This window comes from Ursus americanus, chromosome 25 (genome assembly GCF_024610735.1).
Source record: "Ursus americanus isolate L20-20 chromosome 25, mUrsAme1.1.p, whole genome shotgun sequence".
Classification (NCBI taxonomy): Eukaryota; Metazoa; Chordata; class Mammalia; order Carnivora; family Ursidae; genus Ursus; species Ursus americanus.
Window position 1 is genome coordinate 20792849 of NC_142151.1, and position 14762 is coordinate 20807610.

The window sequence follows — 14762 nt, forward strand, 5'->3', positions numbered from 1 at the left end:
TTCATCCAGAAGTTTAAGGTAGTAATAATAACATAAAGACTGACACCAACATCTTCTCTTAGCCCTACTGTAAAAGATCACATGTTTTCTATATGGCATAGAAAAACGTATTTGTTTCAGAATGAATGGAAAATAAATCCTTTAATTTTCCACAAAACAAATAATAAAATAAAATAAAAAATAAAGGAGTAGCACATGCTAGCCTGAAGGAAAGGAGAATTTTCTGTACCAAGGAAACATGTAAGGCTCCATTCAATTTAAGATGAATTTATTAAATACTCATTATGTGCCTGGCCCCCAGCAAGATGCTCTGAGAGTGAACAGGATACACTCCTTACCCTGATCTATAATCAGGAACAAAAAGAAAGAAAATAAAGATAACTGTAGTATGCTATTTTTCAGTTTCATATTTATTGAGGTACCATTAACATATAAAATTATAAGATGTTTAAAGTGTACATGGTGTTAATTTGATAGACATATAATTGTGAGCGGATTCATTATGATTTGCCCACTGTGAAAGGACTAACGATGGTATTTTAATATAAATGTGTCATTAAATGAAGGTGAGCGTACAAAGGGTGACTTTGTTTCTCTCACTTCATCTTTACAAATGAGGAGGCGTCAGCTGGGGCTTTGGTTTTCAAAGTGTACTCCCTGGACCAGCAGCATCAGTATCACTTGGGAACTTGGTAGAAGTACAAGTTCTGGGCCCCACCAACCTCCTGAATTCCAAACACTGGGGACAGGGGCCCAGGGATCTGTTTTCACAGGCACTCCAGGTGTCATGGCACCCCCTGAAGTCGGAGCACCACTGAGCAGAGTACTATTCCTGGCCACTCTCCACGGGGCTCTCTCACTGGGACCTTGATTAATGAAGTGAAGACAACACACTGAGCATACCAGGCTTAGCTTCTTCCAATTTCTTGTTGGTCTCCTTTTTTTGTCCAGAACAAACCCGCCCACTGGACAAATGCGATCCAACCTGCTCATACAGGAGAAAAACTAATGAAAGCACACTCTCTCCTGTGATGGCAGGTGAGGGATGCTCGGCACTACTTGCAATGAGGAGTAACTCTGTGTAAGGGATACTGGAGCAGCAAGCCGATTAGGCTGCAGATCTATAGCTGATGATTTAATCATCTGTCTCTATGTCATGATTATCAGGTGGTTCCAAACATAGGAGGGGAAATGGGGCGTTATTTATTTATTGGATGTGTACAGCTCCAACAATGGGTTGTAGTGGAAAGTGAGCAGGATATAGGTTCAGATCCCTGCAGGAGAGAGACCTAGTTAAGAGAATAACAGGACAGAAGAACCAGAGGAAATCCTAGAAAATGTTAAGGAAATGGAATTTGAGAAATGTTCATTTTGACCTCTCCTGTTACAGATAAATAAGCAGGGCATGGAAGGACCTGAGCAGCTTGCTCAAGGTCCCATTGCTAGTTAGTGGTGGAAACAGGAGGAGAACCCAGGACATGTGGCTCTCAGCTGTGCACTTTCTGAACAGGTGGACCACAGCAGACAACAGTAGAGGAACTTTAAAGTCCAAGAATGCAGATGTCACTAAGAGAAGTGCCAATCCTACGGATTTTGGTAGTGGGTTCCAAGCCGAAGTGCTTTGTGCTCAGAGGAAAGCTCTGGCTCCCATTCACCTGTGCCTGCTCTGTTGTCCCATCACACAGCCAAGACTCAAGCTCCGCAGCTTGCTTCATTTTCCTGTGTGCTTTTCCTGGTGTTGTTCTCTCTGCCTACAATCGCTCCCTGCTACACACATGTGGAAAGATCCTGTCCTTCCTTGGAGAGAGCCAACTCAAATGCCATTCCTCTACAAGTACTCTCTGATTTCACTAATCAGCCCTCACCTCTGTGCCAGCCACAAATGATCATTCTCCACTCTGAATTCCCACGACACTTTGTTTGTATGTTACTTATGACAACACTTTGTACTTTTTGTTACAGCTATGCTTTACCCTTGTGTTAGAGTATCAGCTTCTTAAGGGCAGGGACCTTATCTCGTCTGGTTTTGGTCTTTTTCTAGTTTCTTTTATTTTTTATTTTTATTTTTTACTGAACTACAATGAACATTCAGTGTTCTTTTATTACTCTCAGGTGCATGATACAATGATTCAACAATTCCACACACTTCTCAGCACTCATCAAGATTAGTGTACTTGTAATTCCCTTTACTTAAATCATGCATTCCCCTAACCATCTCCCCTTTGGCAAACACCAGTTTGTTCCCTGCATTTAGGAGTCTGGGGTGTTTTTTGTTTGTTTGTCTCTCTTTTTTCATTTTAATTTTTTTTAATTCTTAAATTCTACATAAGTGTGAAAACGTATGGCATTTGTTTTACTCAGACTGACGTATTTCAACTAGCATTATACCCACCCAGTCCATCCATGTTGTTACAAATGGCAAGACTTTATTGTTCTTTATGGCTGAGTAACAGTCCATTATACATACATATATACTACATCTTCTTTATCTATTCATCTATCCATGGATACTAGGGTTGCTTCCATATCCTGGCTATTGTAAATAATGCTGCAATAAACATAGGGGTGCATATATCTTTTCAAATTCATGTAACTAAAATGCTTTTGCACAATAAAGGAAACCATCAACAACAAAAAAAAGGCAACCTACTGAATGGGAGAAGATATTTGCAAATGATATATCAATAAGAAGTTAATACTCAACATACATAAAGAACTTATACAACTCAATACAAAAAAAATAATCCAATTAAAAAATGGGCGAGGACCTGAATAGTTTTCAAGACAAGACAGAGATGACCAACAGACACATGAAAAAATGCTTAGCATCACTAATCATCAGGGAAATACAAATTAAAACTGCAATCAGATACCACTTTATACCTGTCACAATGGCTAAAATAAAAAAGACAAGAAAAACAAGTGTTGGCGAAGATATGGAGAAAAAGGAACCCTTGTGCACTGTTGGTGGGAATGGCAATTGGTGCACTCACTATGGAAAACACTATGGAGATTCCTCAAAAAATTTAAAACAGAACTACCATATGATTCAGTAATTCTGCTACTGGGTATTTTCTTAGGTAATCTCTACAGCCAATGTGGGGCTCACACTCAACAGCCTGAGATCAAGAATGGTGCTCTACTGACTGAGCCAGCTAGGCACTCCCTCCATTAGCGGATATTTAACCAAAGAAAAGGAAAACACTATTTCAAGTTTCTTTTAATACTAATTTTGTAAAAGCCAGTAAGCAGCTACAGACACACCTGAAAAGTAGAAAGTTAAAAAAGAGAGAGAGAGAGAGAGAAAGAGCCAAGACACATCCTTCACTGTACCAAAACTACAGAGCTCTATTATGGTTCCCCCACCAATATCTCATAGGAGCCCTAGATTTCTATGTGCTCAGAGTACTCCCATTATTGTGCAGGTGACCAGACTGCATTCAGGTTTGATGACGTCAAGCCAAATAAGTACTGGCACTGCTGAAGTCAAGGTCGACAGTTTGGGCCCTTAAGTGCAGTTAAATGCCCAGGCTTTGCTGGATCCCATAGCTGAAGTAGATAGCAAACCCAATCAGCATCCAGACACCAAATCTCAGCCAGGGTCCAGCTGTCATCTGCATCATAAGGTAAACATTCACGAAGATGCTCAGGAGTGGGAGGAGAGGCAGAGCAGGGACCTTAAAGGGAAGGGGAGTGGAGCTCTGTGGCTGTCTCCAGATGACCCCAGTGAGCCCAGTGATGAGCATCAGGAGCAGCACGACCACTGTAATAGGACCTGGGTCTCCAGAAAGCAGACCTGGCCAGTGGGCCAGCACCAGGCAGAGGAGAGTCAGCAGCAGAGCAAGCAGTGAGGAGCAAACATAGACAACCCTGCCAGAGAGTGGAGTGGGGGTGGGGCTGCCTGGAAAAAATAGTGCCTGTAGAGTCAGCTTCTCTGCTGCAGGTCCATTCTCCTCCTGCACCTGTGCCTCATTTCCCCCATTCTCCTCCTGCACCTCTGTTTCATTTTCTTCCTTCCTCCTCTCAGGCTGATACCTGATGATGAGAACACAAAAAGCTACCAGGGAATAAGATATCAGGGTCCCAACTGACCTCAGGTCCAGAAGATCAGTGAGTGCAAAGAAGAATACCATTATTGCTGCAATAGTGACAAAGATCACAATGGCTATGATGCGGCCATATGTGTGAGTACGAATCCCGGCAAGGACAGGGAACAGGAGGCGATCCTCAGCCATCATGTGTATCATCACACGTATGGGGTATGTAAAGTTCCAGGAGGCAAAGACAAAAATATTACAAAGTATTACAATAACTACAACATAGTAGGCAGGGACCCAGCCAATATGGAGAAATATCTCAGGCAAGGTGCTCCCAGGTTGAAGCTGATAGTAAGGCACCATGAGTGTAAGTGCCGCAGAGACACAAATATACACCAAAATGCAGATGAGCAGTGAAACCACAATGCCCCTGGGGATGGAACGCTGGGGAATGTGTGATTCTTTGACTCTGGTAACAATAATGCTGAAACCTATAAATGCATAGAAACAGGTAGCTGATCCTCGGAGAAGCCCCTGGAAGCCAAAAGGCATGAATCCTCCAGAGCCCAGAGGGCCCAAGCTAGAGGTGCCATTGAGTCCAGCCTGTATGTAGTCCTCTTCTGTGAGCTTCCAGTTGTGCAGGTCCCCCTTAATGAAGCCAGAGATGATGACAAAACCGAGAACCAAAAGCTTCACCAATGTCAACACTTCGAAAATTCTGAAGAACCCACCCCACTGCACATATCGAATTTCTATGAAGAAAAAAAAAAAGAGGACAAAAAAGTAGCCTACATTGTCTGCAAAGAATTGGGGAACTTGCTCTGAGATGGTCTCATGCTGGGTCTCAGAGATCCGGGTCCCAGTCAGGATGTTAAAAGGTATGGTCCAGGCCTGGACCAAAACGAATGCATCCACAACAAAGGAGAGGACAAGGTTCCAGCCAGTGATGAAAGCCCAGAGTTCACCTACAGTGACAAAGCTGTAGAGATATGCTGAGCCAGAATGGGGAACCCGGACACTAAACTCTGCATAGCACAACCCAGCCAACAATGAAGTCAGGCCGGCCACCAAAAAGCAGATCACAGTGGATGGTCCTGCTTGATTACTGGCCACCTCATTAGCCAGGAAATACACACCAACACCCACTGTGCGGCCCACACCCAGGGCCACTAAGTCCAGAGTGCTCAGTTTTATGCCAGTTTTATACTCAAACACTTTCTTCAGCGGATGTCTGCGCACCAGCTTTTGACCAAGTCTGCGAAGTGCCTGACGCAGCATTCTAGCTGGAATTGAAGACGATGCTAAGGATCAGGGAGCTGTAGCAAGCCCAGGGAGCCAACAGTGTTGCATCTGGTTCAGTGAGATTGAGTTAAGCCATGGTAGGTGGGGGCTGCCGAGGTCCATTGCTCAGGCTTCAAAGCTGCTGCTTCCTATTTCTTCTGGTACATGTTATCCTTCCATAATGCCTAGGGAAACAAGAAATATTTACTGAAAAATGGTGGTCAGCCAACCAACCGAAACTGGAAAGTCACACGTAGCTTGTTGCAACCCAAGTATCACAGAAACTGACACCAAAAGACACCAGAGGAAAATCAACCCTGCTTTCCTCCCAGAAAAACTACAAAATAGGTCCCAACATTCTCCTTTTCTTTAATTTTATTTTTCAGTAGGCTCAATAACCAGCATGGAGCCAAACACGGGATCCAACTCACAACCATGAGATCTAACCCTGAGCCAGTATCAGGAGTTGGACTCTCAACCAACTGAGCCACCCAGGCACCCCAACATTCTCCTTTTTCACACCACATGACATAACTCCTTTGAGTTCATAAATCATGTAGCTTCATGTACTAATTAGGCGGTAAGACACAACAGGGCATGAACGTGTTGTGCAAGAATTCACAGGCAGTATGTGTGCACGGTGATTGAGTGTGAGTAATGACACATTAATTCATGGACTAGAGGGCCTTGCTGCAACTACAGAACCATGTTTTATATATCATCAGAGTTTAAAATACAAATTTTGGTCTCTCAATCTTAAAACTCTTAGCTGCAAAATCTGCTACCCTTTCTCCTCATTCTGCATCATCCATTCCGCTGTACTGATGGCCAAGAATGCATAGTCCACCTTTCCCTTTACCCAGCTAGGCCCACATGGGCGCTGTGAACAGAGAGGAGGAGGAGAAAGAGGCAGGGCCATAATTACCACCTGCAAGAAGGAGAGGACAGGCTGTCTGGGAAGGAAACACTGGAGAGATGGGGGCAGCAGCCAACCCAGGGTCCATGACTGAGAAGGGAGAGGAGCCAGGAAGGTGGTTTTGTGAATTCTGAAATCCAATACATTTTACCTAAAACATCCAGGCAAAACTCACTGTAATTTTTATGTCCTCAATTATATGAGTGTGATCCATAGGGAGAAAAATAGGTCACCCAGCTCAGTGGCTCACAACTGAAACAATTCCTTCGGTTCCTCCTCTCTGGGTTCCAGGAGAGAAGGTGAGCTCACTTCTGCAGACAGTCCCCTCACTGGTCACACTGTGCTCTATACACACCCTGTTCCATCAGTGATGTCAGCTGCCAGGGGCTTGGAGAATCTGCCCTGCTTTGTGAGCTTGTAGTAAAACACTCACTTGCAAAGCCACATGAATTTTTCACAAGGAGTTATTTTTAACTTAAACTGTTGCTGAATGTTTCCTTAATGAATGAACCCTGCATGTGTTTCCTTCTTCCCCCTCCTCCCCAGCTGCTATTCAAATGGCCCCTCCTCAAGGGGAGCAAGGCTTTGGATGAACAATTCACAGCAATGCCCAGAAATGAGTAATGGAGAGCATAGAGAACAAAGTCATGCACCCCCCACTCTGCTCTCTCCCCAGTTTTTGGTTTTTTTGGTTTTTTTTTTAGAAATAATTTTTTATTATGTTATGTTAGTCACCATACAGAACATCCCTAGTTTTTGATGTAATTTTTATGACTCATTACTTGTGTATAACATCCAGTGCACCATGCAACACGTGACCTCCTTAATACCCATAACCGGCCTATCCCAACCCTCACCCCCCTCCCTTCTGAAGCCCTCAGTTTGTTTCCCAGAGTCCATAGTCTCTCATGGTTCATTCCCCCTTCTGGTTACCCCCCCTTCATTCTTCCCTTCCTTCTCCCACCGATCTTCCTATTTCTTACGTTCCATAAATGAGTGAAACCATATGATAATTCTTTCTCTGCTTGACTTATTTCACTTAGCATAATCTCCTCCAGTCCCATCCATGTTGTTGCAAATGTTGTGTAATCGTTCTTTCTGATGGCTGAGTAATATTCCATTCTATATATGGACTACATCTTCTTAATCCAGTCATCTGTTGAAGGGCATCTCGGCTCCTTCCACAATTTAGCTATTGCGGACAATGCTGCTATGAACATTGGGGTGCATATGGCCCTTCTCTTCACTATGTCTGTATCTTTGGGGTAAATACCCAGTAGTGCAATTGCTGGATCATAGGGTAGCTCAATTTTTAACTTTTTAAGGAAACTCCACACTGTTTTTATAAAGTTCAGCCTTTGGTTTTGAGAGAATTTTAGGAAATGCTGTCAGAGGTTTTTAAAGAGAGAAAATCAAGTCAAAATAGAAAAGTCTTCTCTATAGATGATCAAAAGGAACCCTTGGGTTATGGGCCAGACCTTCTGCCTACAAATTGATCCAGATTCCTTATTTCTCACTCACCAGTTCCAATGTTATGATTTACCAACAAGCACACAATATAGATAAGGAGGGTCAATTCTTAACTCATGAAATCTTTCTACACTATAAATTGATTGAGGTGTCCCCCAACCATCCCCAGGCTTCAAACCCCTTAGTGGTTCCCCACTGCCCTTTCTTCTCAATCCTTCCTTCCTTCATAGTCTGACCTGTGCTGATTCCTCCAGCCTCATCCCCTGTCCAGTTCCTGCCCCAGCTGCAAGATTCGACACTCACCCAGTTCCCTTGTCTCTAGTGTCCTCTTGGCCCCTTCACTTAGCTAACCCTCACTTCTCTTTCAGTTCCCACCTCAGAAGATGGTTCCCCAGGAATCCTCCGCTGACCCTTATGCTGCCCTTCCTATGTGCTCTCCTGGCACGAGGCTTCTATGTGTGACACTGATCCTAATGTATCCAAATTCCAGGTCAGCTGACTGTCTCCTCCATCAGACTGTGAGTTAGGTGCTCAATAAATAGTTGTTGAACAAATGACCACACTGAGAAGAGAAACCTGAAAGAGGCCATAATCCAGAATTCCTATATAGTGGATATTGAGAAACATACTCTGTAGCAAAGCAACCTTTATAATCCTGGCTCAGGTAAAGATATACAGGATATTTCCTTCCTTGTGGAAGGCGAGCAACATGGATAGTATGGAGGGGAAACCAACTGTGGTAAGACTTTGACCCCACATCATTCATAGCAGGTATGAGTGACACAGGGTGAGAAAGAATTATTTGCCTTTGAGGATACTTGTTTAAATGTCAGGCAACCAACTACCCGTGTCCTGTTAGATTAGTCCTACTTTTTTAAAGGCATCATGCTTAGACCCTATAATCCAGGTAGGATGTCCTAAGTCAGAGGTTCTGACTTTGGGGGACAGAAGCAGACATAATGAAGACACCTGGGGACATTTTCAAACTTCAGATCCTCTCTCCCTGGAGATTCTTGTCCACTAACCCTGTACTTCCCATGACTGCTGCAAACCACCTCAACTGATAAGAAATTGTCGTCAAGTTCATAGAGAAGGGATTCTAAAAGCTTCCTTCACAGGAAGGCAACACAGTTGAGTGGTTAGGAGTAAGGCTCTGAAGGTAGACTGTTCAGGTTCAAATCGCACCTCAACCTCACACCCGATGACTCTGGACAAATTAGTTTACCTGTCAGGGCTTTAGTTGCCACAACAGTCAAATGAGAGTAAAAGTAAATACCTCACAGGTTAGTAGTGAGGAGTAAGTGAAATGATGCCAGTAGGGTACATGGCTCAGTGCCCAGCAAACAATACGAACTTAATATGATCTACCTAGTATCTAATATTGAAATCTGGTCCATAGTAACCAAACACTGACAATCAATCTGTCTTTATAAATGTCCAGGCTCTAAATTATCCACTAGAACTTGAGCTTGTTAGCCAGCCCTCATGAGACAGTGAAAACAGTTTTATTCCATATGATTCACCTTGAAATGCTAAGGACTCTAATTAGACACCCTCATCCGAGCTGGTGCTAACACATGGGGGGAGTCCTAGGCTCACAGTGTTAGACCAGGCGTCAAGTAATGCAAGGCTCAATACAATAATAATAATAATAATAATAATAGTAATAATAATAATAACAATAAAAAATAATAATATTTATGTCTACAGATGCCTCATCTGGAATAGGCAGCGTTGGGTACTATGTGAATAAGAAAAATGATCATTATTATGTCAGAAATCCTGGATGTGAGGCCAGGCCCTTCCTTGTGACTACATGAATTTGGGTAATTTGCTTAATCTCTCTAAGCCTCAGTCTCCTCACCCACTAGGAACCTTACTTGACCTCCCTCACTGGATCAACATGAAAATTCCATAAGAAGATACAAACTATCACACACTGCTAGTGGCAGTGTCACTGGGGCACCACCTGAAGCACATTTTAGTAGAATTCAGAATGCTCACACAATCGGGCACTGTAGCTGTTGAATGGGTGAATGTGTCTAAATACACACATGGAGCATGATGTGGAAGAGTATTTTTTAAATACACTAAAACAAGTGCTTCCAGTGAGGAGAGGAAATGCAAATAGAGATAAGGAAGAAAGGGGAAAATAAAACTCATTGAAAGGGGGCCTGAAAGGAAGCAATGGTGCAAACACGCCATGACTGAGGGAGGGACTGACTCCACTCTGTGCACTGCAGGGTCAACACAGGAATTGGAGGAGATAATGTTGTGAGAGCACCTGGTACAGAGCCTGATAGATGGCAGGCATTCAGTAGACTTAAATTGAAGGGGAACCATAATCCTGTAATTATCAGGGCATGGAGAATATAAAGAAGAAATACCTGCTAGAAAGAGAGTTCAGAGCAAGGGAAGATGGGGAAACCCCAATATTAGTTCCCTCTGACCCCATTTCCCTTTTCCCAATTTCTCTTTCTCCATCAGCTCCTTCAATTGTCATTGGAGGTTCCTATAGTTGACACTAAGGATGCCTGTACCATGTTCCTTTCTCTAGGGAACTGTCCCCAGCCATCTCCATCCCAACAAAGATGCAACAGTGGTTCCTCAGTTCCTCACATTCCTTGAATCACAGACCCCTCTGAGGTTGGTTACCTCAAAAAAAAAAAAATGCCACACACTCATCTGATGTCCATCCATGGACCCTGAGAAGGAATCCCAGAGGAGGACCATCTGAATGGCAGGGTCAGAGAGGGGTAATGCTTGATAATTTCTGTTTCCCTCAACTGGGTTGGGCAGGATGGTCCTTGTGCTCTTCCCACTTACACTGAAATTGAGGGTAAGTGGGCCTACAGACAAAGTATGAAAATACCAGAGAAGCAACCCAAAGAACAAAACATCCAGGTACTCAATAATTGTATTTTATGACTCCAACAAAAGCAGGCAGAACAAACAAATGAAAAACAAACATACATTAAGAGAAAGCACACCTATCTTCTCAAGGGAATCTTGAAAGAGCCAAATACAAATCCAGCTTGTAACAACAAAGAGAAACATCACACCATGTGCAGAAATGCACTCTCCGTGCAATAACTTTGGTTATTCCTACGGTTTCAATTCTGTCAGAGCCCTGCCCTAATTCTCCCCCTACCCTCAGATACATCACCTTCTTCCTAACTCAGCTCCTCACATCCTGACTTACCCTTCCTGAGATGAGCCTTTGGCCTGGGTAAGTTACCTGTCCTACCAGGGATGCCCTCCTCACTCCTTTCTGTCCATCTTGACCCTGTAGCCTCTCTCAACCCTATTCTACAACCTTACCCCACCGTGCCTCCAGGAAGCCTTTCTTAAGCCATCCTGACTGATCCCATTGTCCAACCTTCCTCCCCTTCCCACCAGTACTTACACCCCGTCATGACTGTCAGCTGAAACTAATTTTCCCTATCTGCCAGCTGGTGTCCCAAGTGTGTTCCTTAAATTGCTTTACAGTCCAAAACCTTCTGGAGGGCTGGGCCAGGATCTATAAACCTCTTCATTCTGGATTCCACACTCCCATGTCTAGCCCTCACTACACAGGACAAGGATAGGCTCATAATTGTAGCAAGCAAGCAAAAGAGGCAGTTAGGACAAAGAAAATGAATGTTTAGATGTATTGATTATGATATCTTGAGATACCTAGAAAAAGATTTGTTTTGTTTTGTTTTGTTTTGATTTTTGGAAAGAAAGAAAAGGCCAAGCAGAGCTGTAAGCAGATGAGAACATGCACCATCTTCTATTTCAAGAGCGTCCTGAGCATTTCCTAATGAGGGTCCTGGATCTGTGAATCTCAATTTAATCAGGAGAGTCTCTCCCAAAAGAGGTGTTTCTCAGGGGATATGCTTAAAGAAATGCAGACAGGGGCCTGGGAACATGAAGCCAGCTTGTATGAATTCCATAATGCCCTGTCTTCCCCTTCCTTCCCTCTTCCTCCCTGTGTTTCTGTCAGTCTCTGAGCTCCTTCCAAACTGCAAAACTAAAGTTCCATCTTACATTGCCGGTGAGAACTCCTATTAAGTCCAACAAATGATTCCCTAAATTGCAGGCTGTCTTACTTTCCCAGCCAGGCCCACCCATTCTCCTTAGTCTTAGAGGTCATTGTGTTCCCTCTGCTGACTCTAAAAAGGGTACTACCCTCACTCTGTGCCTCTCCTTTTCAAAAAATTTTTGAGGCAATAACTTCCATGGTTTCCATAGTAGGGAGTTAATACTCCTGCCAATCTGGAAATTGGCTTTATGTCTCCTCCTGAATAGCTTCAAAGATAGTTTGGATACCAGTTGCTTTGCCACAAGTTTGATAAAGACTTGAGAAGAAAGCTAATGAGGATGTCAGATCATTGTTTTCAGCTTCTCACACTTTCAGACAAGTGGACTTTAAATGCAACATCTCTAGAGATTATATTAATCCTCCTTATCCAAGCAAAGCTCCTTCTTAGTCCCAAAGCATATAAACTCTCTCTTCCTCCTTAAAATTACAAGACATTGAAGCTCCAGAGCCAATCAAACCTGTGGCTCCAGAAAAATCAAATACAAAGTATTTTGGATAGCTGGACTTCCCCAGAGTTTCTGAAGCCCTAACTCAAGCAGCCCCGGACTCTGGTAGGGGGCAGTCAGGAATTCAAGAGTAGAGGGCTGAGTTCAGGGCAAGAGTCTGAAATAGTAGTAAGTGTGGTGCATGTGTAACCAACACTTCCAGAGTGGAAACAGGTCAGAACATTTAGGAAAAGGTAAACAGAACAAAAACCACAGTGAAAACTGGAGCTGCGTTTCATATACAAGGGTAAAATACTGTTTATCAAATCAAATGCAATATGTAATTTTCCCATTTTCTCTCTCTCTTTGTGCCTTCTCTAGAAGTCTGAGTCCAATCATGGTCCTTCGTTTATTAATTCAGCAAGTAAACTGCTGCCCATGTATTTAGTACTATGGATAAAGCAAAGGAAAACAAAAACATCCCTCCACTCAAGTTGCTTACATTTCTGTTAGGAAGCAAAAACAAAACAAAACAAAACGAAATTAAAAAAAACAGATTAGTAATAAGAATATATATTATATTGTATTTATGATCAGTGCTACAGAGAAAAGGAAAGCAAGCAAAGGTTAGGATGTGCTCAGACTGTGTGTTGTGACTTTAAAACGGGTGGTCCAAGGCAGACTCACCTTCACACTGTTCTGCAACCATCACCACCATCCAACTCCAGAACTTGTTCCTCTTCCTCAGCTGAAACTCTGTACCCATTAAACGGTAGCTCCCCATTCCTTCATCCCAGCAGCCCCTGGCAACCACCATTCTACTTCCTGTCCCTATGAATTTGCCTAATCTAGGTACCTCATGTAAGTGGAATCATACAATAGTATCCTTTCAAGACAGACTTATTTCACTTGGCATAATGTATTCAAGGTTCATCCATGTTGTAGCAGAGGTCAACAGATCCTTCCTCTTAAAGGCTGAGTAATATTCCGTTGTGTGTGTATATCCCACATCTTTGCTTTCTGTTTATCCACTGATGGGCATGCTGGATGTTTTACCTATTTGCTGCTATGACTAATGCTGTTACGAATACAGGAATACAAATACCTTTTTGAGTCCCTGCTTTCAATTCCGTGGGATATGTACCCAGAAGTGGGATTGCTGGGTCACATGGAATTTGTGTATGTAATTTTTTGAGAAGTCACCTTACTGTTTTTCCACAGCAACTGCCCCATTTTACATTCCCACCAGCAATGCACAAGTGTCCCATTTTCTCCACATCTTCACCAATACTCATTATCCACTGTTTTTTTAATAGCAGCCATTTTTTAATGGGTGTGAAGTGGCACTTGGCAGGTTTTGAGGAATAACAAGGAGGCCTGTGGGACCAGGACACTGTGAGTGAGGGAGGGGCAGTAGGGGATGAGGTAAAGAGAGCAGGAAGCTGGATCCTTCACATAGGGTCTGACAGTCACTGTGAGGACTTTGACTGTTACTCTGTGTGATGGAAACCCGAGAAAAACTGAGGGTTTTACATGTTGTATACCAATTTTCATGTTCTTTGAACTAAGTCTTGGGGTCTAAGGAAAGTCCTCCTCCAAAGTTTGAAAACAAGGCTCTGCAACCTTGCAGAGCTCTCAGGAGATGTTCAGTGCTTCTGACAACACACTGAGGGCTGAGCAAACTATGTGCTTCCATCTGCCTCCCTCTTTAGATGCCAAAGAAGAGATGCCATACAGCCACCCTTGGGACAGTGACATGACAGATTGCTCTCACTGAAGCTGTTCGCTTTCTGGATTATTTCCTGGCAGGACTCTATCACTTAAAAATCAAACAAAAGTCATTTTAGTATCATTCACTATTTTAGGTTATTCAGTATTGTGGATAATAAAGTGCTGACATGGAGATAAAGGTTGCTTTCTCTGGAACCTGGTGAAATTAAGGATTGCAAAGACAGGGGTAGGTAGATTCTCAGGAAGGGGACAGAAACCATGAGAACCAGACACTCACAATGTGGAATTAAATAGATGAATCCAGTCCCAAGCTCCAGAAGCCTCAGGAAGGACTGTCAGAAATGTCTGAGATACTCTGAGCTGGAGAGAGAGAGGGCCCCAAAGGGAAGCCCGAAAACACATTTCTGTGAGGCAACGAATACCTTTCATAACTTCACTTCCCCCAGGTGACAGGGATGAAAGCTGCTACATCCAAATGAGAAATATAAGAAGTTTTGCAATTTCTCAAGAACAAATAATCTGGAGTGAATGGCTGTCCAACCACTGACTATAAATGTTAGAAAATATACATTTTTGTGGGGGGTGGGGTGGGACCTGGATGGTAGAGAAAGAGAGAATCATGGGGCTGTCCCTGCTGGTTAAGGAGAAGAGACAGAAATAAATTTTCACTATGGCATTCTTGGGATTCAAACTGGTGTTAGGGGAGGGAATGCTAGTAAAATCTGGAAACCAAAGTAACTAATTTCTCTCAGCAAAGCAACAGGCCATGTATTCCTGGGTTCTGTTTGCTGTGTTTCTCTCCAGCTGAGGACAACCTT

General features: G+C 43.2%; 1 pseudogene across 7 annotated transcripts in view; it reads right to left on the reverse strand.

Moving 5' to 3' along the window:
- Positions 1 to 251: 251 nt before the first annotated feature.
- Positions 252 to 14762, reverse strand: part of LOC123781731 (cationic amino acid transporter 3 pseudogene) — a 187530-nt pseudogene continuing 173019 nt past the window's right edge. For 6 of the 7 annotated variants that reach the window (XR_015721623.1, XR_015721625.1, XR_015721624.1 and 3 more), the window contains exon 2: positions 252 to 5503. The product of XR_015721623.1 is annotated as a cationic amino acid transporter 3 pseudogene, transcript variant X2 (transcript). The remainder of the gene's footprint in view (positions 5504 to 14762) is intronic. The other variant, XR_015721622.1, reaches the window with a different exon arrangement.